We start from the raw sequence: 26,892 nt of genomic DNA, 5'->3' as shown, positions 1-26,892 counted from the left end.
ACAATATATAAAGAATTCCTCCTGCAGACCCCTAGAAGCAACAAATCACCCAATAGAAGTATAAGCGGAACAAGATTTACAAAGAGCCAACACATTAATAAAAGTGCTGACTTTTTAAATTATTGCAGCCAGAGAAATTAAGACCTACCAGAGTGGCTTAAAATTAAATACTGAACATATCAAGTGTTCATGAGTGTGAGAAGCAACTACTGACGGGAGATAAATTGGCACAAATACTTTGGACAACTCTTGCAGTTTCTACAAAACTGAAACTATGTCTACTTGCTCGGCCAACATTCTACTTCTAGAAAATACTCAAAACCATGTATTTATTCATCAAAGGATATTATACATTGCCTGTAACAAAATAATTTAGAGCAGCCTAAAACTGGAAAGAAATAAACGTTGATTTAGTCATTCCATAATGTGTGCGTATATCAAAACAATATGTTGTACACCATAAATGTATACGATTGTACTTGTCAGTTAAAAAATAAATTACAAAAATGGTTCATATAGAGAGATAGATTTTGGAGTGGTCATAAAATGGAATCTATCCCTCAGTGAAAAAATAAAACTAACTTCCATTATAATTGAACAATACCGATAAATCTCAGGAATAATTTTGTTCTCAGGAATCCAAATATGAGAGTATACATTGTATAATTCCATTTATTGAAGGTTCAAACCTGATTTTAAAAAAGCTTACCAATAGAGACAAGTTAGCATAGTCATTACTTTGTGGAGATGCTGGGCCTAACACCTGTTCTGGGAAGCTTGTAACATGTTATTTCTTCCTCTGGGTTATGGTCACACAAGGGTGTTTACCTGGAAAAATCCATTCAGCCAAAATATATCACATTCAATATAAAGTTTACTTTTAAAAGTTTACTATGGCTACTGAGTTGGCAAGGAGGATGAGAAGTATTCCAGTAAAACAGGTGAGAGTGAAGACAGCCTGGACTAGAGCTGTGTGCTGGAGGCAGTGGGAGGGCTTCAGATCTAGCACCCCTGCTAATGGTTTGGGAGAGAAAGAAGAGTCAAGAATGACGCTGGTGTTTGGCCTGAGCAACTTGCAGGATGAAATTCCTTGTATTCACATGGTGAAGGCTGTAGGAGAAACAGGTTGTGAGTAGAGTATCAGAGAGTTGGTTTGAAGACAGGTTGTTTGGGAGACCTGTATTGAAGATCCAAGTGCAGATGTTGTACACACAGTTGTGGATGCCAACCTGGACTTCCGGAGTGTGTCAAATGATATTGGCCAGTCAAAAATGTTGTGGACTGGAGATTGACCCTGTGCTTTAGAAAGCATCTGTTACTGATGATGTTAACAGGAGCGTTTGTTTGTTTGTTTGTTTGTTTGATTCAAGTGGTGCAGGTGAAAGCCAGATAGCTATAAATTTAACAGAGAATGGGAGGAGAGCAATTGAAGATAGATGGGTACAGGTGTCCCTATTGAAGAGCTTTGCCACAAAGGAGAGAAGGCAAATGCAGAGATGCAGGTCAAGACATGGCTTTTTTTTTTTTTGTACTTTAAGTTTTAGGGTACATGTGCACAATGTGCAGGTTTGTTACATATGTATACATGTGCCATGTTGGTGTGCTGCACCCATTAAATCGTCATTTAGCATTAAGTGTATCTCCTAATGCTATCCCTCCCCTCTCCCCCCACCCCACAACAGTCCCCAGAGTGTGATGTTCCCCTTCTTCTGTCCATGAGTTCTCATTGTTCAATTCCCACCTATGAGTGAGAACATGTGCTGTTTGGTTTTTTGTCCTTGCGATAGTTTACTGAGAATGATGTTTTCCAGTTTCATCCATGTCCCTACAAAGGACATGAACTCATCATTTTTGATGGCTGCATAGTATTCCATGGTGTATATGTGCCACATTTTCTTAATCCAGTCTATTGTTGTTGGACATTTGGGTTGGTTCCAAGTCCTTGCTATTGTGAATAGTGCTGCAATAAACATACGTGTGCATGTGTCTTTATAGCAGCATGATTTATAGTCCTTTGGGTATATACCCAGTAATGGGATGGCTGGGTCAAATGGTATTTCTAGTTCTAGATCCCTGAGGAATCACTACACTGACTTCCACAATGGTTGAACTAGTTTACAGTCCCACCAACAGTGTAAAAGTGTTCCTATTTCTCCACATCCTCTCCAGCACCTGTTGTTTCCTGACTTTTTAATGATGGCCATTCTAACTGGTGTGAGATGGTATCTCATTGTGGTTTTGATTTGCATTTCTCTGATGGCCAGTGATGATGAGCATTTTTTCATGTGTGTTTTTGGCTGTATAAATGTCTTCTTTTGAGAAGTGTCTCTTCATGTCCTTCGCCCACTTTTTGATGGGGTTGTTTGTTTTTTTCTTGTAAATTTGTTTGAGTTCATTGTAGATTCTGGATATTAGTCCTTTGTCAGATGAGTAGGTTGGGAAAATTTTCTCCCATTGTGTAAGTTGCCTGTTCACTCTGATGGTAGTTTCTTTTGCTGTGCCGAAGCTCTTTAGTTTAATTAGATCCCATTTGTCAATGTTGGCTTTTGTTGCCATTGCTTTTGGTGTTTTAGACATGAAGTCCTTGCCCAGGCCTATGTCCTGAATGGTAATGCCTAGGTTTTCTTCTAGGGTTTGTATGGTGTTAGGTCTAACATGTAAGTCTTTAATCCATCTTGAATCATGAGTGAACTACCATTCACAATTGCTTCAAAGAGAATAAAATACCTAGGAATCAAACTTACAAGGGATGTGAAGGATCTCTTCAAGGAGAACTACAAACCACTGCTCAATGAAATAAAAGAGGATACAAACAAATGGAAGAACATTCCATGCTGGCGGGTTGGAAGAATCAATATCGTGAAAATGGCCATACTGCCCAAGGTAATTTATAGATTCAATGCCATCCCCATCAAGCTACCAATGACTTTCTTCACAGAATTGGGAAAAACTACTTTAAAGTTCATATGGAACCAAAAAAGAGCGCACTTTGCCAAGTCAATCCTAAGCCAAAAGAACAAACTGGAGGCATCATGCTACCTGACTTCAAACTATGCTACAAGGCTACAGTAACCAAAACAGCATGGTACTGGTACCACAACAGAGATATAGATCAATGGAACAGAACAGAGCCCTCAGAAATAAGGCCGCATATCTACAACTATCTGATCTTTGACAAACCTGACAAAAACAAGCAATGGGGAAAGGATTCCCTATTTAATAAATGGTGCTGGGAAAACTGGCTAGCCATATGTAGAAAGCTGAAACTGGATCCCTTCCTTACACCTTATACAAAAATTAATTCAAGACATTGCTTTTTATTGATTTTTTTAAGATAGGAGAAATCACAGCATGTCATTTCTTCCAGGCCTTCTCAGCAGACAGTTAGGAAATACGCATGTATATACTAACTCAGTCATACACCTATGCCTCTTTTCTGTATCATCTTTCTGTGTGTATGCATGCATTTGTGTATATATGCATGCCTTGTGAGGACCGCAACACTAAAATTCTACACCAGTGCCCCCACGGTTCATTCCAGTATCTCCCCTTTTCTCTCTCTCTCTCTCTCTTTTTTTTTTTTGTTTGTTTTGTTTGTTTGAGACGGAGTCTCGCTCTGTCGCCCAGGCTGGAGTGCAGTGGTGCGATCTCAGCTCACTGCAAGCTCCACCTCCCGGGTTCACGCCATTCTTCTGCCTCAGCCTCCGAGTAGCTGGGACTACAGGCCCACGCCGCTAGGCCCGGCTAATTTTTTTTATATTTTTAGTAGAGACAGGGTTTCACCATGTTATCCAGAATGGTCTCGATCTGCTGACTGCCTGATCTGCCTGCCTCGGCCTCCCAAAGTGCTGGGATTACAGGCGTGAGCCACCGCACCCAGCCCTCCCATTTTTTTAGTTGTAAACTTATTCTCTCACCATAACAAACCCAGTTCTTATTATCTACAATGCGTTTATTTGTTGAGTTTTACGACAAACGTGGTTTGAGAATTGTTTACCCGTATCTCTGGGAGAAGCAGATTATCCACTAGATAACATCCTTAAGGTAAAACAGCCTTTAGCTTTTCAATATCCAGTCAAGGTATCCTTTTCAAAGTTAGCCACCACTTTCAGGGCACTCATATTATTCACTCGGATAGATTCACTTGTTAATCTTAACACTATTTTTCGTTCAGCTCACATGCTAATGACTTTTAGTTCTTTGTTTAATTCTGGGTATATGAAGGATACACGGAACTGTGAAAAGTCAGTGCTATGAGAGAGAGATGCACCTCTTTCTTTTCATCCCTAGTCCTCCCTCCCATTTCTACTCACACATCTCACCATGCCTTTTCCTCCTACACACTGTAGGTAATCAATCCCCTCCTCATGTATACTTCCTGCATTTCTTTTTGTATAAATGAGCAAATACATGTATATTTTATATGTCCTTTTTTACATGAAGGATAGCATCCTGTGAGTACCCTTTTGTGCTTTGCTTGTTTTATTTAACATTATGTCCTGGTAAAAATCACTTCATGTGAGTATATAATTTTTTTTTATTTTAAGCAGCTGAAAAGTGCCCTATTTTGTAGAGGCACCTCAGTTTATGCATTCATAAATTATTAGTTGCTCAAACACCCTCCATATATAGGAATGGAAGATGTTGCCAATATTTTGCAATTCCAAACAATGCTACAAAATATAACGATGTGAATTTGTATTTCTGTATTGTTGGTGCTGTGGCTTTAGGGTAGATTCTTAGAGGTGGGATTGCTGAACCAAAGGTTAAGTGCAGATGTAGATAGTTTTTTTGTTTGTTTGGGTTCCTTTAAGTATCTGCAAGTTTTCTTCCAGATGGGTTGAAACATTCTGCATTCTCATTAATAAAGTTTGAGAATGCCTGATTCCTGACAGCCTCACAGCAGAATGGGTTAATTTTCAGTAATTTGTACCAGTCTAACTGGTGAGAAATTATATCTCAGGGTTGTTTTAACTTCTATTTCTCTAAAACTGAGAACTACAAGTGAATATTTTGTTGGTATGTTTGAAGGAAATTGTAATCTGTTTTTATGAGCTAATTGTTCATTGCAGTTTTCCATTTCTCTACGGCACCTTTAGTCCTTTGCCCCCAAATATGTAAGTGTTCTTCCTGGATTGGGAGTATTAACCCTTTGCCTCTGGTGTATGTGGAGACTGTTTCCTCCCAGAATGAAAGTTGGCTTTTGCTTATGCTTATGATGTTTCTATGATGCATTTATTTTAATTTATATTTTGGTAAGAACACCTATGACACCTACCCTCTTAGCATGTTTTTAAGTGTAAAATACAGTATTGTCAACTACACATACAGTGTTGGACAGCAGACCTTTAGAATTTAATTCACTTTGCTGGACTGAAACTTTATTCTCCTTGATTAGCAACTTCTCATTTTCCCCCTTCTGTAGCCCCTGACAACCACCATTCACTCTTCGATTTTACGAATTTGACTATTTTAGATATATAAGTGAAATTACACAGTATTTGCCTTTCCGGTTTATTTAAGTAACTGACTTATTTCACTTAGCATTTCCTCAAGGCTCATCCATGGTGTTGGATATTACAGAATTTCCTTATTTCTTAAGACTGAATATTATTCTATCAAGAGTCCTCAAAAATTAAAAATAGAGCTGTCATATGATCTAGCAATCCCACTTCTGGTATTTATCCAAAATAATTTAAATCGCGATCTTGAAGAAATGTCAGCACGCCCATGTTCATTGTGGCACCATTCAAAATACCCAAGACAGAGAAACAACCTAAATGTCTATCAACAGATAAAGAGATAAAGAAAATGTGGTGTATATATAGAATGGAATACTTTTTATTTTTAAAAAAGTGAATTAAGTTCTAAAAGCTATTCATTTTTAAAAAACAAATTTTTGTGTACCTCAATTTATCCATTTTTCATCAATTGTGAATTATCATTTATTGTTAGAAAGTCATCTCCTACACCAATGTTAAAGATTGATTCATGTTATTTTGTAGTGCTTGTATAGCTTTGATTTTTACCTTTATATCCCTAATCTACTTGGAGTTTGTTATTGTTTATTGGCTGAGATTTGATGTAACATTATATTTTTGCAAATGACTACTCACTTGTCCAAACTCCATACATTGAAGAATTCATGTTTACCTCTGTGATTTGAGATAACATTTTGGCCATATTCTATGTGTCCATACGTATTTGGGTCTGACTCTGGACTTTCTCTTCAATGCTACTTGTGTATTTGTCTATTCATGAATCAGTGCCATGATATTTAAATACTGGAGACTAAAATATGTTTGACTCTCTGACAGGGTTGGTTCCCACTCATAGATTTTTCTTTTTCATTGTGCACCTAGCTATTCTTTCATGTTTATTTTTCCATATGAACTTTTGCATCAAATTATCTAACTTCATAAAATAGCTTGTAGAGTTTTCTATTGGGATTGCATTGAAATTAATTGAACTTACAGAAAATTGACTTATTTATAATGTTGAGTCCTTTTCTCCTAGAATAAAGGATAGCCTTCTATTTCTTCACATCTCTTGTCTTTCAAGAACTATATTTATATTTACCTTGTAAAAGATTTTTTATATTTCTTGTTAAGTTTATTTCTAGGTTTTACTCATCTTTATTGCTACTTTAAATATATATTTTCTCTCCCATTGTGTTATCTGTATACGTTTATTTATATGAGGGCTGTGGGATTTTGTATGCCAATTGTTATTTCACTGGATTATTTTAGTGTTTTGTAAGTTTTATTATATATTCTTTGCGATTTTCTAGGTATACCATCCTATCATCTGCAATACAGGTAGCTGTGTGCTTTATTTATACATTCTTATGTTTCTAATTGGCTTATTTTATTCAGTTGTACTGGCTAATGCCTTCAGTATCAAATTGAATCATCTTGGCAATAGAGGGCATGCTTGTTTCAGATCTTAGTTGTGATTCTAGTAGCATTTTTTTCTCCAGTGAATAAGATACTAGCTTTAAGACTAAGATATAAAAATACACATACGCACACAAACATACATCTACAGTAAACATACACAGTGCTATACATAAAGTATATACAGCACAGAATATGTGCTGTTTAACTTTGGATGAAACTTTCTTAGTGTTTTATCATAAATAAGTGTTAAGTTTTGGCAAAAGACTTCTACACAACTTTGGAGATGACCGTATATTTTTCCTTAGATTTATTAATATTACATATGTATTACTGAATTTCTAATATTGAACTGAATTTGCATTTCTGGAATGCAGGTTGGTTATGGAGTATTATTTTTTCATAGTGATGATTATTCGAATGGCTAAGATTATGCTTAAAATTATTGCACTGATATTTATACAATATATTGGTCTTTACCTTCATTTCTTTGTACTGTCTTCATCTGGTTTAGGCATCAATATAATATTTGCCTCATAAAGATAAGTTACAAAGGTTTTCTTCTCTTTTATTGCTCTAGAATAATTTTAGAACATTGGGAATATTTGTGTTTGAAGATTTGGTAGAAATCCTCTTTGAAATTCTGTAGGTCTTGCTTTCTCATTTCTTTATAGTTTTCTCTATTTCTTCCATGGAAATTGGTCCGTGCAACTCCTCACCTTTCTAATTTTCCATCAGCCTATCATCGAGCAATATATAAAATTAATTTGCATAAAAGTCATCAAAGTAGTACCATTTTTTATGATGCCTTCATTTTCATTAGTTATTTCTGCCTTGTCATTTCTTATTTTGTACATTTGCTTTTTCTCCTTTTTTATGGATTAAATTCGGTAGTGGTTTATTTTGCTGTTTTTTCAAATACAATGTTTAAATCCGTGAATTAGATTTGCTGTTTTCCTATTGCTATTTGCATAATTATTTTTGTGATGTAATTGCTTATGTTTTCTTTGGTTTAATGTGTCACTCTTTTTATTATTTTTATGAGGCGGGAATTTAATCCCAGTTTTAGTCTTTCCTTTTTTTTTTTTTTTTTTTGTTGTTGAGATGGAGTCTTGCACTGTCGCCCAGGCTGGAGTGCTGTGGCAAGATCTCAGCTCACTGCAAGCTCTGCCTCTCTGGTTCACGTCATTCTCCTGAGTCAGCCTCCTGAGTAGCTGGGACTACAAGCACCTGCTACCACGCCTGGCTAATTTTTATACCCACTTTTAATTGCATGTAGATTAAGGGGTTGTTTATGCAGAAATTTCTAGGGAAGGGGTAGTTTCTTCTGAGTCATTGGATCATTGTCATGGAAAGGGAACGTATCTTCTAGGGTTTGCCATGGCAATGATAAAGTGGCATAGACACTGGTGGGTGTGTCTCATCGAAAGCTGCTTCTGCTCCGACCCTGTTTTGGCTAGTCCTCAATTTGGTCCCGTGTCTGAGCCCCACCTCCAGAGTTGAGTGCTGCCTGCTGCCTCAATTCTATAGTACACGTTCTGAAAACTTATTTGGCTGTGGCACGGTGTTTTCTAGTGAAAGAATAACTAGAGCTACTGTTTGAGTACTTGAAATATGCACAGCACTCCAAAAAGTAACAGCAGATGTGATAAAACTTAGTAGTTCATGATAAATTGCTGAAGAAGTCTTCCCTGATGATTCAGAAGGCACTTCAAAGTTTGGCTGAATCCTCTGAGTATTTTGGGGTCAGTTTTATTGAAGTAAAATTTGCATTCATTAAAGTCACTATTTTTAGGCACACAGTTCTGTGAATTTTGAGAAATATACACAATCATGTACCCATTATGACAATGAGATATAAAAGTTTCAATCTTACTAAAAATTATTTTCTCACTTTTTTGATGTAAGTCATCTGTTTCCACCAGCAGTCCCAGACAACCATTGATCTGAGCTCTGTCTGTATAATTTGGCATGATTCAAAATGTCGTATAAATAAAATTGTACAGCATGTGGCCCCATGAGTCTGGCTTCTGTGACTTGGCTAACTGTCTTTGAGATTTGTACATGTTACTGCATGTCAATTATTGGTTCTTTGTCATCCCTGAATTGCTGAATGTCCCGCATATGTTTAACCACTCCCTGAATCATGGCCATTCGGTAGTATTCAGTTTTTGGCAATTTCAACTACGGCTGCTATAAACACTCAACGCAGGTCCTTTTGTGAACACATTTATTCATTTTTCTGAGGTACATACCTAAGACTGTGATTGCTAAGTCATGCAGCAGATGTATTTTTAACTTTGGATGAAACTACCGAATTATTTTTCAAAATGACTGTACCATTTTGCACTCCTCCCAACAAAGTATGAGAGCTCTTACTGTTCCACATCTTTCCAACACTCTGTATCTTTGGATTTTAATTGGCGGGTAGTAGATTATTTTGGTTTTAATTTGCATTTCCCTAATGATGTTGAGCACCTTTTCATGTACTTCCTCTTCCTCTTCCTTAATGATTATCTGTGTAAATGTGTTTGCCTATTTTTAAATAGGATGTTTTCTTATTGTTGAGTTGTGAAAGTGCTTTGTGCGGTTGTCATACAGACCTTTTATCAGCTATATGTTTTGCAAATATTTGCTCCAGAGTGTTACTTATCTTCATTTTGTTAACAGTCTTTCAAAGAGTTAAAGGTTTAGTTTTGATAAAGTTAATTCCATCCTTTTTTCTTATATTTTTCATGCATGTTATGTCCTATCTGAGGAAAGTTTGCCTAATGTGAAGTCACACAACCATTCTCTTATTATTTCTTCAAGTTTTATAGATTTGTATTGAGCTCCATGGTCTATTTCATGTTAGTTTGGTCAAATGGTCTGAGCTATGGGCTAAGGATTGTTCACAGATAGCTGTCCAATCCTTGCACTTGCGTTTGTTTTAAAGACTTTCTGTTCTTCATTGAATATTTTGGCACCTATATCAAAAATCATTTAACCATATATTTGTGGGTCGATCCCTGTTTGAATTCTGTTCTGTTCCATTTAATTCAGTGTTAGTGTGAAGAAATACAATGAATTATGTATATATTAACCTTGTATCCTGTGTTCTTACTGTGCTCACATATTAGTGATAGTTCTTTTTTTTTTTTTTTTTTTTTTTACAGGCTTTTAAAAAAGTTTCTAGGCCAGGCACAGTAGCTCATGCCTGTAATCCCAGCACTTTGAGAGGCCCAGTGGGGTGGATCACTTGAGGTCAGGAGTTTGAGACCAGCCTGGGAAACATGGAGAAACCCCATCCCTACTAAAATACAAAAAATTAAACAGGAGTAGTGGCACACACCTGTAGTCCCAGCTACTCAGGAGGCTGAGGCAAAAATATTGCTTGAACCTGGGAAGCAGAGGTTGCAGTGAGCTGACATCATGTCACTGCAGTCCAGCCTGGGCGGCAGAGTGAGACTCTATCCCCAAAAAAAAAAAAAAAAAAGTTTACTGCAATAAAAAAAGGCTATATATGTATATATAGAAAATATATATACATATATAATCTTTTTACATGTATCTTCCTTTCTAAGCTTTACATCTTTATTTCTTTCTCTGTCGCATTTCATTGGTTAGAGCCATATCTTTTCCATGACCCTAGGACATAGGCATTCAGCCTTTTCTTCATACACACACACACACACACACACACACACACACACAGAGGCAGCAAGATTATGTGTGTGTGTGTGTAATTATTTGATCATTTCTTTAGAGACCTTTTTAGGGTTGAGGAAGTTTTGAGTTTTATCAGAGTTTTTCATCAAGAACATGAGCTGCATTTGGTCTAAAGCTTTTTCTGTATCTATTCAGATGGTCTTATGTGTTTTGTTTTTCCTTGTGCTGATTTGGTGAATTACACTGGCTGATGTTAAAATTTTGAGCTACCCTGCGGCAACAGGACTTTTCTTCTTGTCTGTTCCCCAGAGTCTTAAATGTATTGTTCCTTACGTAGAAGGTCTGGGGACATGCACAGCCTTGCATTCCTGCTCCCTATCGCAGCTGCTGTTACCAGGGAAGAGGGCCTGCCGGTGATATAGTAGATTAATAGACTGAGGTATTTTCCTCTCACGGTGGATGTCACATTCTTTGCAGCATTCCTAAGGAAAAGGGACTTTATTTCTAAGCGTTTGAAGTGGTAAAACTCAGAAATACCTTTTAACTGATTTTAGGAAAAGTACTTTAAAACCTGCAGTATTTTATCTGCAAATATTATCTTTGCTAAGGATCTTGGCTAAACTAGATCCTTATCTTTTCAATATACATTTTAGAATTGGCTTCCTAATGTCTACTAAGAATTTAGAGTAGTTTTGATCAAGATTGCACTGAATATGTAGATAAATCTAGGTAGAAGAGGTAGTTTACTAATGACCTCTTATCATGACTGCTCTTCTGGCTTTAATAAAGCTTTTTATATAATTGCCTTGCCCACTCTCCAGACCTTTTTACTTTTTAAATGCTGATATGGCTTGGTTGTGCCCCCACCCAAATCTTATCCTGAATTTTAACAATCCCCATGTGTCAAGGGCCAAGGCCAGGTAGAGATAATTGAATCATGGGGGGTGGTTTTCTCCATACTGTTCTTGTGGAAGTAAATGGGTCTCAAGCGATCTGATGGTTTTATAAATGGGAGTTTCCCTACACAGGCTCTCTTGCCTGCTGCCATGTAAAACATGACTTTGCTCCTCTTTTGTCTTCCACCATGATTGTGGGGCCTCCCCAGCCAGGTGGAGCTGTGAGTCAATTAAACTTCTTCTTTATAGATTGCCCAGTCTCAGGTATCTCTTTATTAGCAGCATGAGAACAGACTAATAGAAAAGCTCTCTTTATTAATATTATTAAGTATTCCTGAAAGTCTTGTCTATACAGTCTATGTTGAGATAATTTGGACAGGGATGCTTCTCTGTAGACCTTGTGTTTAATATTCTATTTCACACTGTAATGAACTTTCTGTTTCCTTGACGAGTGCCTGTTTTGGCTGAGATTAGAATTGCATGCAGCTTATTGAAGTTTCCTTTTGCTTATCTCTCTTAACAGCTTTATTGAGCTATGATTGACATATAAAATTATATGTATTTATGGCATACCGTTAGGTATTTTGATGTATGTATTGTCAAAAGACAAAATTACAACAAATTTAGCTTAGAGACCTATAGGTTTTATTTGTAGGTCTAGATCACAAATAAATGAATATAGCATAAGGTAGGCAATACTTTAATCTACAAAATACAATTAGTATTTTGATGACTTAAGCAAAGAAACCTGGCTTTTTAAGCTGAAGGAAGCAGAAATAAGGAATAAAAAGATTAGTGGTTTCGAAGTTATTTTGCTATGGGAATAAAACAACTTTCTTATGCAGGCACAGGTAAACTGGTGTCCCTCCTAAGTAGTTGCTGTAAATCTCGTTTGTTTGTTTGTTTGTTTGGTTTGTTTTGAAAAGTGGCCTGGTTCAAAGTTCAGACAAGTTTACTTGTCTGATAATGCAAGTGACTCTACTGTGCTCTGTCTGGTCTGTTGGGGCCTCATGAAGGAGTTCAGTCCCAAATAATGGCCTCCCATAATTTTTGTTTAACAGTGTATACTGTGAAATCATCATCACATTCCAGATAATTAAAACTACTATTACCTTTAATTGTCATTTGTATGTGTGCAGGCATGTGTGTGTATATGTGTAGTGAGAAGATTGAAGATTTTGCTCTGAGAAAATTTCAAGTGCATGGTAGAGTAATGTTAACTGTTGTTCCCATGCTGTACACTAGATCTCTAAAACTTATTCATCCTGAATAACTGAAACTGTATACTCTGATCAACCTCTCCTCCAAGCCTCTGATAATTCCCACTCTACTCTCTATTCCCACGAGTTTGACTGTTTTAGATTCCACATGTATGTGAGATCATACAGCGTTTGTTTTTCTGTCTCTGTATGGTTTCACTTAGTGTAATGTCTTTTAGATTTATTTGTGTTGTCACAAATTAGAGAATATTCCCTCTCACATGATTGAATGATATTCCACTGTGTATATATATTGTATTTTATCCTTTCATCTGCTGAGGGGTTGTTTGCCGTGCAGAAGCATTTTAGTTTGATGTAATCCCACATATCTATTTTGTTTCCATGTCTTAGCTGTTGTGAATCATGTTGGAATGAACATGGGAGTATAGATGTCTTTTTGACATGCTGACTTCATTTCCTTTGGTTGTATACCCAGAAGTGGGATTGTGGATCATATGGTAGTTCTATTTTTAGTTTTGGGAAGACCCTCCTTACCCTTTTCAGTAGTTTCTGCACCAATCAATATCCCTACCAATAATTTACAAGGGTTCTCTTTTCTCCACATCCTCACCAACACTTGCCATCTTCTGAATGTTTTACAAGACCCTTTGTATCAGATCTGAGTAGGTATCTCAGTGTGGTTTTAATTTGTATTTTCCTGGTGGTTAGAGATGTTGAGTAATGTATGATATACCTGTTGGTTATTAGAATATCTTCTTTTATGAAGTTTCTATTTAGGCTTTTTGCCCATCTTTTAATCATTTTTTTCATATTGAGATGTATAAATTCCTTATATATTTTGTATATTCTCTTATCAAGTATATGAAATACAAATATTTTCTCCCATTATGTAGGATGTCTTCTTGATTGTTTCCTTTGCTACGCAGAAGTATATCAGTTTGATGTAGTCCTACTTGCCTATTTTTGCTTTTTTGTGTGTGCTTTTGGTATCACATCCCCCCAAAAAAATACTGCCAAGATCAATGTCAAGAAGGTTTTTCCCTATCTTCTTCTAGGAGTTTTAAGCACTATAGTATTACATTTAAATCTCTAGTGAATTTTGAGTTGACTTTAGTCTATGGTGTGAGATAAGGGTTTATTTCATTCTTCTGCATATGGACGTCAAGTCTTCTCTACACCGTTATTCAAGGAGATGATCCTGTCCCCATTGTGTGTTCTTGGCAACTTTGTCAAAGATCAGTTGTCTATTAATGTGTGGGTTTATTTCTGGACTCTCTAATCTGTTCCAATGGTCTATATGTCTGTTTTTGTGCCAGTACCATGCTGTTTGGATTACTGTAGCTTTGCAATATTCTGAAGTCCAGTTGGGAAACTTGATATCTCCAGGTTTGTTCTTCTTGCTCAAAATTGCTTAGGCTCATTGTGGTCATTTGTGGTTCCATATAAGTTTTAGGCTATTAGGGTCTACCAGTTGTGGTGTCCTCAGTGCACATGAGGACGATTGAGGTCCTCAGAGGTAAAAAAAAAAAAAAGAAAAAAACTGCTGGGGTTCTCTGAAGAGTGGTCACTGGGGACCAGGGAGGCTTCCTCCTGGTTAATCCTGGCAGCTTCACCCTTCTTTGTTCCTAGCAAGCTCCAGATATCTTGGCTGTGCCCATGTTCCATGCAGTCTTGACAGGAAGAAACTAAAGCAGGTCCTTCAGGGATAGCCTGACCGCCAGTGAAGTGGTGGCCCCCTCTGCTCTCCTGTGCCCCAGGAGGGCAACTCACAGGACCAGTGGAGTCCGTGGTGCTGAGTTGGGTGGCGTGAAGCATGGGATGAAGCAAGCACCATGAAGCTGTCATTCCCAGCCTCTGTGTGTCATTCTTAGATAATTTTGCCTGACTACACTGCTGTACCTTCTCAACTGGACTTCTGAGCTTGCGGCAGAGCTGTTTTTCTTTGTGGATAGCTGTCTAACTATAATGTTTTATCTGGGAGGAAAGCTGGGATCTCCTGCTCCACCACCTTGTTGATACGTCTCTTGGCTTCTTAAACAACATTTAATTCCTTTTTCCTCTTTTTGATGATGATTTTCTAAGTTATTTTAACATCTTTTCAGTTAAAAATTATCCTTTTTTTACTGAGTTAGAAAAAATTGATATATAAGACTGTTAACATTTGTCTTTACCTGAAACATGGCTGATATAATTGAGGACTCATTTTTTGAGACTAAAAAATTTAAAATGTCGCTTCTTTGTGTTACACATTTTTACATTACTAACTTTACTTTTAAATTGCTTCATTTAAGTTTTCCTCGTAAGTGCATTTTTTATTGGTTGTTAGAAATGAGAGCTCCAGTCTTATTATCCTGTAGACACTGGTGCTGCTCTAGTAGTTCTATACTTTAATATGTCAGCTTACAACGGTTGTGGATCACATCTTCTTAAGTATAATCAGTTAGTACCACCCCATTTCTGTATATCTAGGCAAAATATTTCTGAGGAGAGAAACATTTCCCTAACTATAGTCCTAAAATAATTTATATTTTTAATGCACATTGCTATGCAGTGTACTTACCATGACTGCTTTAGCAATACTAGATAAATTGTCTATCTAAAGAACTTGAGTATTACTTTTATCCGAGATTTGTGTAGAAAAATGGCTGAAGAAGAAAATATAAGCATTCAAGAAACCAGGGTTTAAAATAGAAAATGTTTCAGAATTGTAAAAGCTCTCTCTTTAAATCAAAACAATTTTTAACATAGATATTTCATTTTCTCTTCTTTTGCGTGAGTTAAGTGCTAATAAGAGAATAACAATGAAGTAGGAGAGCTGATGGCAGAGGCAGATATTTCAGCCGTACATGTAATCAGAAACTTCGCTTAGCAAGGCAACCAAAAATCTACATAATACAAAACTGCAGAAAGATCTTGAGACTGCTCCAATGGCACCACCCAACATTGCTAAAAATATGTTCAATTTTCCACACTTTGTCACCTAAATTTCTACCAACGAATACTCTATATGTATGTACACACATACTCATGAGAGAGGCATTTTGTGCTAATACATGAAAATACACGCAGAGATATTTTGTGCTAATACGTAGAAATACATACATAAATACACACCATAGATACTCTTTTTGTGCCTTTTTAATAAATTATACCTTATTGAAAAGAACCCTACCAGAAAGCAGTGAAGCAAGTTCTACAGGCAATGTGGTAACATGACATCTGAGGCATTTTCATTGAAAGGTGACACTGTCCCATGCTGTTTCAGTAAATACTGCTGCCCTAAAGGATCTGAACTGTGAGATGCTATATAGACTTAACACTGAATCTAAATCCATGACACATTTCCACACGTTAGTGGACACATTCCACTTGAGTAGATCCATTGTACATAGGAGAAATGCCATTTCTAGCTGTAGATTTAGTTATATCAATGCAGATCATTAGTATATTTTAATTATGCTATTTTTAAATTAAAAGCATATTTTGTAATTTTACAAATGCTCCCAACTATAAAGAGCTGACATTAACTTAACCATTTTTGTTAATTTGAAGTAATTTAAGGAATAATTATTTCTGGAGGAAAAGTATTTCTAAACCACTTATTTTATTATCACAACAATTTCCTTTTTTCCCCACTCAACCTGTCTACATACACATAAATATTAACTCATGGGTATCAGAAGGCTTATACACCTTCTTCTTCAGCAGTTCTTTGCAGGGTCGGTGTTCAGCGTCGCGGATGTGGGGCTGGAGTAGGCTGATGTGGTATCACTAGTTTGAAGGAAGGTGTGCTCCAAGCAGCATGACGGAGTAGAGCAGGGAGCTGAACTTTACGTTGGTGCAATAGTGTCCTGATACCATTAGGTTCAGGGCTTTAGTCTATCACTAGAACAGTTAAGAAACCAAAGAAATCACATGCAGCCACGAGAACACACTTAGTACATGGGCTACAAAGAATGCTAAGCTTCAGTGGCTTACCATTACTAGGTGCTGCCTCCACACAGAAGTGGGGAGGACAGGATAAAAAGTATAAAGCAGCAAGATAGCTGTCTCTTTGAATGTGAAAACAAATAAGAAAATAGATACAAATTCTAATTTCTAATACACAGAGTTAAAATTTATGTGTGGTTTTTTTTTTGGTCAATATTCCTATGGAGTTCTGACAATTGTAATACTATATTAACACCTTAAAGAGTTGACTCCTTGGCTGAGCCTAGTGGCTTATGCCTGGAATCCCAGTGCTTTGGGAGGCTGAGGTGAGAGAATCACTTGAACCCAGGAGTTTGAGACCAGCCTGGGCAACATGGCCAGACCATATATATGTCGTTGCTTACTTCCTTCCTGTACTTACTTCCTTGTGTGTGTGCTTCTGTGTAATCCCCTCTCCTAGATTGTGGGTTACAGCTGTGCTTCTTCAGAACCAATAAAATACATCAAAGGTGATGGGTTGTTACTTCCGTATTTGCTTTGCATAAGACTTTAAGTTCCATCTTGCTAGAGAACTATTCCTTGATGTCTTTAATATGTACACACACACATATATACATAATATATGTAATATAATATATAATATATATTTTTGCATTATATATTATATATTATAAAATAATTTGTATTTATAATTGCATATATTTATAAGTATATATAAATAATATATAATTTCTTATAAAAGTACACATAATTTTACAAGGAAAAAAGTTGATTCCATGACAGACAGGTATACACACACATAATGCACACATATATATGATCTTTTTCTTTACCATGTGACTTATTATCTTATTTTTACCTATACTAAGAAGATGCTGGAAAAGTAGATGTAAAATATGTATAAGCCACTAACAAAAGAGACTTTGAATACATTTTGTTTTTATAGGTCATAATAGAGATCAGTTTGGGATATGAGAGTGTGCTGAGGAGTAGTACAGGCTTAGATTTCTTTAGAAAGAGATAAGTGAGAATTGCCAAAATACATGTAAAACACATGAAAGAAAAAATCATTACTAAAGTAAATGATTTAAGAACATGGAAAGAAATACTTGAAAAAGAAAACAATTGCATAAATATTGAGAATACAAAGATTATTCAGGTGAGCAAAGTGAAAAGGTAATGAAAAAGAGTTTACAAAATGCTGTGATGATACATTTATATAAACGATTGGTGTATATGTGAGAAAACCAGCACCACTCTCTCCCCTTTTTCTCAATGTATTTCTGTGACATTTTTCCTTCTTCTTCTTTAAATTGCTAGACTTGCACTGAAAAAGTCCATTGTGTGTTTAACCATTTAGCTCTTTCTTGCGTGGTGGAGTTTGTATATGTGTGATGAGTATTATATAGGCATAGATGAACAGCTCTCAAATAATTGATAATAAGAAGTCAAAGCTAAAACTATATTATTAGCACTTGTTTCCTTAATTATTCAATAAGCACTTTGGAATTGAAGGGATAAAAACATAATCTTTTTTTATTACACTTTAAGTTTCAGCGTAAATGTGCACAACGTGCAGGTTTGTTACATGTGTATACATGTTGTGGGGTGGGGGGAGGGATAGCATTAGAAGATAAACCTAATGCTAAATGAACAATATAATCATTTCTTATCTTTATAATACATACATGTTACAGTTTTAATTAATGGTGAATACCATTGATAGAAATGTAAAACTATATGATTATTCAGTGTGCAACTTAAATGTATATTTTACAATGTTTTTTTTAAAGTAGAATTTTTTTATTGCCACTCTTTTATTAGCTAAAATTTACATTTAGTCTGAAACACACTGTATCCTAGTATATCATCTTGATTCTTGGTTCTTGGAGGTCATTTTTACATTACTCAGCTTTTCTTTTTGTGGAAAACAGGCTGCACAATGATCCCCAATGTCCTTACCTGTATTTATGCTCCTAATAATCCCCCCTCATAGAGTATGGGTTAGAGCTGTGCTTCTTTAGAACAAAGAGAACACATCAAAGGTGATGGGTTGTTACTTCCATAATTGCATTGCTTGAGACTGTAAGTGCCATCTTGCTAGAGGACTATCCCTTGATGGCTTTGATAAGGCAAGTTGCTAGGTGGAGAAAGCCCAGGTTATAAGGAATTCAGGGTACCCTCCAGCCAACAGCCAGCTAGAAAATGAAGCCCTTGATCCAACACTGCAAGAGGAAATTACTTCCTTTAACAACCGCTAAGGGAACCTAGAAGCAGGGACTTCCTCAAATCAGCCCACAGATAAAAGACTCCAGCACTGGCTGACACCATAATTGCAGGTTCATGAGATCCTGGGAAGTGTGTGTGTGTGTCTTACCTGTAGTGTGTGTGGAAGTATTTTATGTATAAGTGAATTTTGCTATGGCTGGCAGATACGCTCAATAATTAGCACAATGTGAAGTTTCCCTGGAAATTGATAAGAACTGAAAATAGTTAAAGCTAAATTTATAAGCACAAAGATCGGAGATGAGGCTGCCAGATTAAGAGAAATTATAAAGGTTTTTTTAAGACAAAAAAGAAACAGCTTCTGACTTCATCATTCTGAGCGTAAATTGAGAATGAATAATATTGTATGAGATTCTTACAGCTCAGAGCAGCAAGAATCAAGTCTGATCTTATATCTTCATGAACACAGCCAAACCAAAACGTCATTTCTTTCAATGTTTTTATGCTTATTTAAAAAATAGGTTTGTATAAAAACATGTTACTTCTCTGTCTCTTGGAAAAGTGTAATCAAATGACTCTAATTGCTAGTTATTATGAAATAGCCAGATGGCAGGAAAAACATTTATCTCAGTCAGAGCCCACATACCTAGGATCAACCACCCAAGTCAATACCGAGAATTGAACCAAGGTCAGCTGAACAATTGAATCAGGGAAATGACAAGTTGAAACTTGTTGCTTAAGAAAATAGAGTTTTGTACTTTCCGCTGGTGTCTCGCCTGTTTCTTCACACCTAGCTTGCGTGCAATCTGCAGTGATATTTCTTCGTATTGCCTAATGCAAAGATAGTTGTTGGAGCAGAGAGCTGAGAACAGAAAGCTCAGTTGTCAATTAATAGCTCTTAGGCTCTCACTTATTGGTTTTGTGCATTCACTTAAACTGTTTTGTGAAGATTCGCATTCCCAGTTTACCACATTGAGAATTCAGTAAATTAATTAACCCAGCTTTCAAAAGTGATGGCAGGAAAGTGTGTTCTTGTTACAGGAACATACCCAGGTGAGCACACAGAGTGGAGCGCTATAGAGAGACATTCAAAAGCCTTTAGGTGGAGAAACTGGCATTAGTAACGGTCTGTGGTTCCATAGAAATTAATAAACTCCACCATCATTCATCTTCATGAAGAATGTCTTAAGAATGTGTTTGAGATTCAGATCAGATATCTGCTTGACCCTCATAATCTTTCTAACAACTGTTCCAAGAACTGGGAGGCAAATAATTTTTTTTCAAATCAGTTCTCTATAATAGTCTAGCTTTTACTGGCAGATTATTTAAAAATTGGTTTATTTTTTCTAAAACTATATTCTCAGTGTTGTGTTTATTTTCTCACTGTCAGTATCAGAGGTGTGTGAACCAGAGCAACTCTGTCTTAATTAGGAGCAGGGTAAAATGAGGCTGAAACCTACTGGGCTGCATTCCCAGACGGTTACGGCATTCTCAGTCACAGAATGACATAGGAGGTCAGCACAGAAATACGGGTCATAAAGACCTTGCTGATAAAACAACTTGCAGTAAAGGAGTTGGCCAAAACCCACCAAAACCAAGATGGCCACAAGAGTGACCCCTGGTCATCCTCACTGCTACACTCCCAGCAGTGCCATGACGGTTTACAAATGCCAGGGCAATGTCAGGAAGTTACCCTGTATGGTCTATAAAGGGGGTGCATGAATAATCCACCCCTTGTTTAGCATATCATCAAGAAATAACCATGAAAATGGGCAACCAGCAGCCCTCAGGGCTCTTCTGTCTATGGAGTAGCCATTCTTTTGTTCTCTTACTTTCTTAATAAACTTGCTTTTACTTTGCACTGTGAACTTGCCCTGAATTCTTTCTTGCATGAGATCCAAGAGCCCTCTCTTGGGACCTGGATCGGAACCACTGTCCTATAACATAAGCATAAAACTAAAACTACAAGTGAAGTAACTTTGAATGAAGAGGAAAAAGACAGTCATTTTAAATGGTTGAACCAACAACACTGGCCAATATAAAGAATCTGATTGTACTTCTGTTGTATTTTGAAGACTTATACTTCTTGCAAAGTGGAGAAGAAATTAATTTTGTACTTGCAATTAAAACAGCTGGTAGAATTCCATTCTTTCTTGCTTGTGTGTGTGTGTGTGTGTGTGTGTGTGTGTGTGTGTGTGTGTGTGTATGAGTAGATTTGAGTAAATGTCCACCAAAGGTTACAGCAGTAAGTAACGCTGCTGAGAAGAGAAAAATGGAGCAGTCAGACAGGGTCATAAGTGGTGTCCCATCAGGAATAGGAGGTTCCTCTGCTGGAAAGACAAGCTGCTGACAAAGCTACCAGAAGCACATGACGCCCTTGCAACATAACAGGAAGCAGACTTGGCAACAAATAAGGAATCTCAAATAGGAAGAGGAGCAGACCTTCAAATAATCACGCAAGTTGTGCAGAAATCCAAGACAATGAAGATGGGTTAAAATTAACAAATAATAGACAAGATACATGTATTTTTTGTGCATTTCAAAACTGTTCTGAGAAGGAATTTTAAGTTTCAACACAAAGGGAGGATCTGTGGCCTAAAGAACACAAAATAGGCCGGGTGTGGTGGCTCACGCCTGTAATCCTAGCACGTTGTGAGGCCAAGGTGGGTGGATCACTAGGTCAGGAGTTCAAGACCAGCCTTGCCAAGATGGCAAAGCCCCATTCCTACTAAACATACAAAAATTAGCCAGGTGCAGTGGCAGGTGCCTTTAATCCCAGCTACTCGGGAGCTTGAACCTGGGAGGCAGGTTCAAGAATACAAAATAATTTTGATAAAGAGATTTACAAAAATAGGCAGTTAACTGACAAAGTGGACTGTGAATGAACAGGAAATATCACACAAATAAAGCTTATTTGATAACTCTTAAATTCTACAAATGGGACATTTGTAACAGTGACTATAAATGAACTAAATTTGCCTAGTAACAAATTTACAGTTTGAGTTTAAAATCTAGCTGTATACTATTTAGAAATGGCACAACTGTTTATAATGACATACATTGGAAAGAAAATTCTATTCAGGGAAATGCAAATTAAAGCAAATATTAGTATCAACCAAAGGGGAATTTAAAGTGAAAACCATTTATATAGATTAAGAAGAATATTGCTGAGTACTAATAGAAAAATACATCAAGATCACGGGATGATTGGAAACCATATGCCACACATATTGTAGAGGACAATCTGGCCTAATTTAGTCAAATTAAGTATGTACACATTCTATGACACACCAACTAATCCGAACTCACTCTTGACTGCAGAGCTTAGAAGATCATGTCAAATGGGTTCAGATGTCAAGGTTTAAAGGGTGTTTATCCACATGTCATTCATGCTAATGGAGTATTAATTACTTTGTCTATCAGTAGGCGACTAGAAACTGAAAGTGAGAAATGAAAAGTTTGAACGTCTAGGCAATACTTACAATAAACATTTTATGTGTACCTAGTGAAATATAACTAGATGCTAAAACCGTGTGAAGCATCATGGAAGAAAAGGGACTAGCCTGTCAACTATACTATCATGCCATTTACAGGAATTGAAAATGGGTGAACACCACACAATGCTGTTTTACAAGATGATATGTTTCATTTGCATCACATATATATGCAACACTTTAGAGTTTTGCTTGACAGGACTGAGAAATGAGAGTAGGGAGTGGGCATTAATTAACTCATTCATTCATCTATAGAGAAAGCTTCCACAGCTCCACTAGAATAGCATTCAGTATTTTAAAATGTATGATAGGCTCAGCATCCTGCACAAAAAGACAAAGTAGAATGAAGGAGTAGCCCGAGTTCCACTTGTGCTATGAAAGAGTAACTTACAGTAAACCATTTTAAAATCTATAAACCACAAAACAATAATTTCTGAAAGGTACTGGAGAGTGAATAGGAGCAGGTAAATTTTACTCATTGATTTAGTTATTGGAAAAGGGTGGACAATAGTACAGACTTGGAGGAATCAGCTTACATGAAATGGATTTTCTGTTTTTTTTCCTCTTTGAGAGTATCCATAGTGACAGCATGGCCAGGAAGCTGAAAATGCCAACTAGAGGAACTGGGAGAAGACCCAGGACAAATTTGTGATACAATAAATAGCTCACAACGATCATATAAAAATAATTGTTACATCAAAAATGATCATTATGATAATTCTATCAGAGTCATGAAAACAATGAAATACAAATGCACACCTAATGGGACAAGTAAAGTGCGAAAGTCTGATTATGTGTTTAGAAAGATGGAATAAAACCGTATATTGTCATAAAAATATGTATACTTAAGTATTTGTAATGATATGGGAGGGAGGCAGGGAAGTACTGGGTAGAGAAGGGCGAGGTCCATGCCAGGGGGCTCCACACTCGGGACTGTGCCCATTGACCTAAATGAGGACAAGCATTTCTGTTTTCATGCCTAAAATTTACCTTTTGGCCTGCCACGCTCCCCATCCTGTGCCCATAAAAATCCAAGACGCTAGAGGGAACAGACACAAATGGCTGGACATCGAGAGGAGCAGAAGAACACACTGGCAGACACCAGCAGGCCATCGACAGCAGAATGACGCAGATGCCAAGGGGAATTTGGCCAGGGGCAGTCGGAGGAGAGTCCAGCCACTAGATGGCCTGACTCCAGGGGAAGACCACCTTCCCACTCCATCCCCCTTCTCTCTCTGCATCCATCTTGCTAGGAGCCACCTCCAACACACAGTAAAACCTTGCACTCAGCCAGGCGCGGTAGTTCACACCTGTAATTCCACCACTTTGGGAGGCTGAGGTGGGCGGATCATGAGGTCAGGAGATCGAGACCATCCTGGCCAACATGATGAAACCCCATCTCTACTAAAATACAAAAAATTAGCCGGGCTTGGTGGCGCATGCCTGTAGTCCCAGCTACTCTGGAGGCTGAGGCAGAAGAATTGCTTGAACCCGGGAGGCAGAGGTTGCAGTAAGCCAAGATAATGCCACTGCATTCCAGCCTGGTGACAGAGCAAGACTACGTCTCCAAAAAAAAAAACAACAACAACAACAACAAAAAACCAAGCAAAAAAAAAAAACACAGAAAAAAACCTTGTACTCATTCTCAAGCCCACATTTGATCCAATTATGTTTCTGTTACACAAGGGCCAGAACCCAGGATACAGAAAGCCCTCTGTCCTTGTGAAAAGGCAGAGGGTCTAATTGAGCCACCTGCAGATGGTGAAGCTGAAAGACCACACTGTAACACACGCCAACTAGGGCTTCAGGAGCTGTAAACACTGAACCCTAGATGCTGCCATGGGGTCGGAGCCCCGAAAACGCTCCCACATCTTGCCCGTCTGCATGCTCCCCATAGGGGTTTGAGCAGCAGGGCACTGAAGAAGTGATCCACATCTCTACTGCACACGCTGTGAGGGGGAAAAGGGAACTTCTCCTGTTTCAGCGATACCTTTATTTACAATAGCCTCAACTTGGTAACTGCCTAAACATCCAGCAGCAGGTGAATTCATTAGCAAAATAGAGTACCACCACAAAATACAAAGGAACTATGGATACATGCAAAAACATGAATGTCAGAATCATGAAGAATAAGTAAAAAAGAGTACACACTATGTGGTTCCATTAATATGAAACCCTAAAAACGAGATGCCATCTATGGTGACAAGTCAATAATCTGTCAAGGAATCAGAGGATAGGATCAACTTCTACGTGGAAGGAACAATCTCTCGGTGATTTAGAAAGGTTCTCATTTTTCACTATGGTAGTTTCATAGATACCTACGTTTGTCAAAACTCATTGCCTTGTGTACTTTAACTAGATTCAGTTTACTGTACATAAAGATGACTTTAAAAAGTCATCTGAATAGATGTAAGACAGACTTAAAAGACATACAAGATTATAGAGAACTTCATGGTGAAATATCTCAGCAAACTTCCTTCAGAAATGAATGATGCATATCAAAAATAAGATGTGTGTAGAACAGGAGTTATACATTTAACAAGATATAATCATTTTTATGTATACTTGAAATAAAATATACTAGGTCATAAAGATTCCCTCATTAAATTAGAATGAATTGATGAAACATAAACATGTTTTCTAACACAAAGTCACACAATTAGAGATGATTTAAATAGCACAAAGCACAAGTCTTGAAACTTAAATGAAGTGACTTCTAATTAAATTAAATATTAAAAAATGTTAATGAAAATAGTGTATGTTTTGGAATTGAATGATAATGAAAAGTGTAAGTATCAAGCTATGGGATGCAGTTAAAATATGTCCCAGGAAATTAACAGATTGAATTTAAAAAGCAGGAAAGAAGGAGTGAACATTAAAGACAAAAGTGTTAAGGGATTTAAAAATAACACCTGTTTCAAAACAGATTGAGGGAAGGTAATAATAAGAGAAATTGATCAAATAGAAAATAAGGAAATCATAGCAAAGACCAGTAGTTATAAAAGTCTTGTAGTTCAAAAACTGAGAAAGAAGATACATACAAATATCTACAAAAACTGAAAAAGGAAAAAGTAGAGGAAAAACATAAAGAGAAGGGGACATAAATTCAAAGAAAGTGGAGATGTAAAAAAAAAATTTTCAAAAATTTTGTATAATTTTTAAATATAAATGGAGAATTTTGTATAAAATTACCATAATTGGTTGAAATGGAATTGGGTTATATTAACATAAAGATTTGAAATGGTAATTACATTAACCTTCCTTACTCCTCCACTCTCAGCTATAAAAATATCAGGTACAGAGTGTTTTATATAAACATTTCACTAAAATTTCAATGAAAACCCAACCTTAATTTTTTCACATTCTTAATGGATCCCAAAATAATATGCTTTAATATAACAGGTATATATAAAATGCATTATGAAAAGTAAAATTTCCTCTAAGTAATTTAACACATAAGATGTAATTCAAAAGATAACATTTTCAAGGTGAAAATCATATTTTTCCACATAGATATGGTAAATGTCCTTGGTAATAATCAGGAATTTATGAGTATATATACATATATGCATATATATGTCTCCATATATGTGTATATGTACGTAATATGTATATGTACATTATACTTAAGTAGTTGCTTTTCTAATTTGCTTACTGAAAACCACAGGGAGCATAATATTTCACAGTAGATTTTTTGAGGTATTTTTATTAAAAACAAAAATAATGCAGGGCACCTGATGTCAGTATCCCTCATCAGCACTGTATGAGAGAACCTAGCCAAAAGAATAATACACACACACACACACACACACTCACACACTGTCTCACACATACACACCTGTATAATGTTTGGAATGACAGATTTGAAAACCTATTTGTTCTCAGTTTGATTCTCTACATATTAAATTGAAAATAAATCTTTATAACTTATAAAAGCATTTGGTATGATGTTTAGATAAAAATCAAGATTAAGAAATTTGGTAACTTTTTATATATCACACATTACCTAATAAGTAAAATAGACGGAACTGAACACTTTGATTTACAGTTGCCCAGTCCGTTCCACAGACCCTGGCCAAGCGATGGATGAAAGGAGTACTCAGACAAAGACATGCAGTGTAGGAGCAGCTAGGGGACTGCCCGGCACTAGTGGCCGAAGGGTGGGCAGTCTTGAACAGCTAGAGCTGCTTGCTTTTATTCAGTGCAGACACAATACCAAAAGCCTGGAGCAAACACAATCTGTGGGTAATTAACATTATTGTTCCCCCCTTTCAAGGAGAAGTCTCGTGTGTAGATGATCAAAGGTTGGTTTTTGGACAATATAAGTAAACAATCCTATTTAAGATAAATTCCCCTACACTTCCTTGTACCTACTCCTTGCCCTCTGCCTCAGGGTCAGAGAACAGCTGCCTTCAGCTTATTCTCCCCTGAAGCTATGCAGAACATTCTGACCTTTCAGAAGACCTGCTTCTTTCCCTATAGTTTCTCCTACCACTCTGACCAGTCACCTACATCTCCCCGTTTTCTGTTTTTTTGCATCAGGTTTTGTTGATTGAAGAGTACAGATGTGTGCAGCGACAAG

This window comes from Hylobates moloch, unplaced genomic scaffold (assembly GCF_009828535.3).
Source record: "Hylobates moloch isolate HMO894 unplaced genomic scaffold, HMol_V3 SCAFFOLD_8, whole genome shotgun sequence".
NCBI classification, from domain to species: Eukaryota; Metazoa; Chordata; class Mammalia; order Primates; family Hylobatidae; genus Hylobates; species Hylobates moloch.
The sequence above is the reverse complement of the archived record's forward strand: the minus strand, read 5'-3'. Positions refer to the sequence as shown.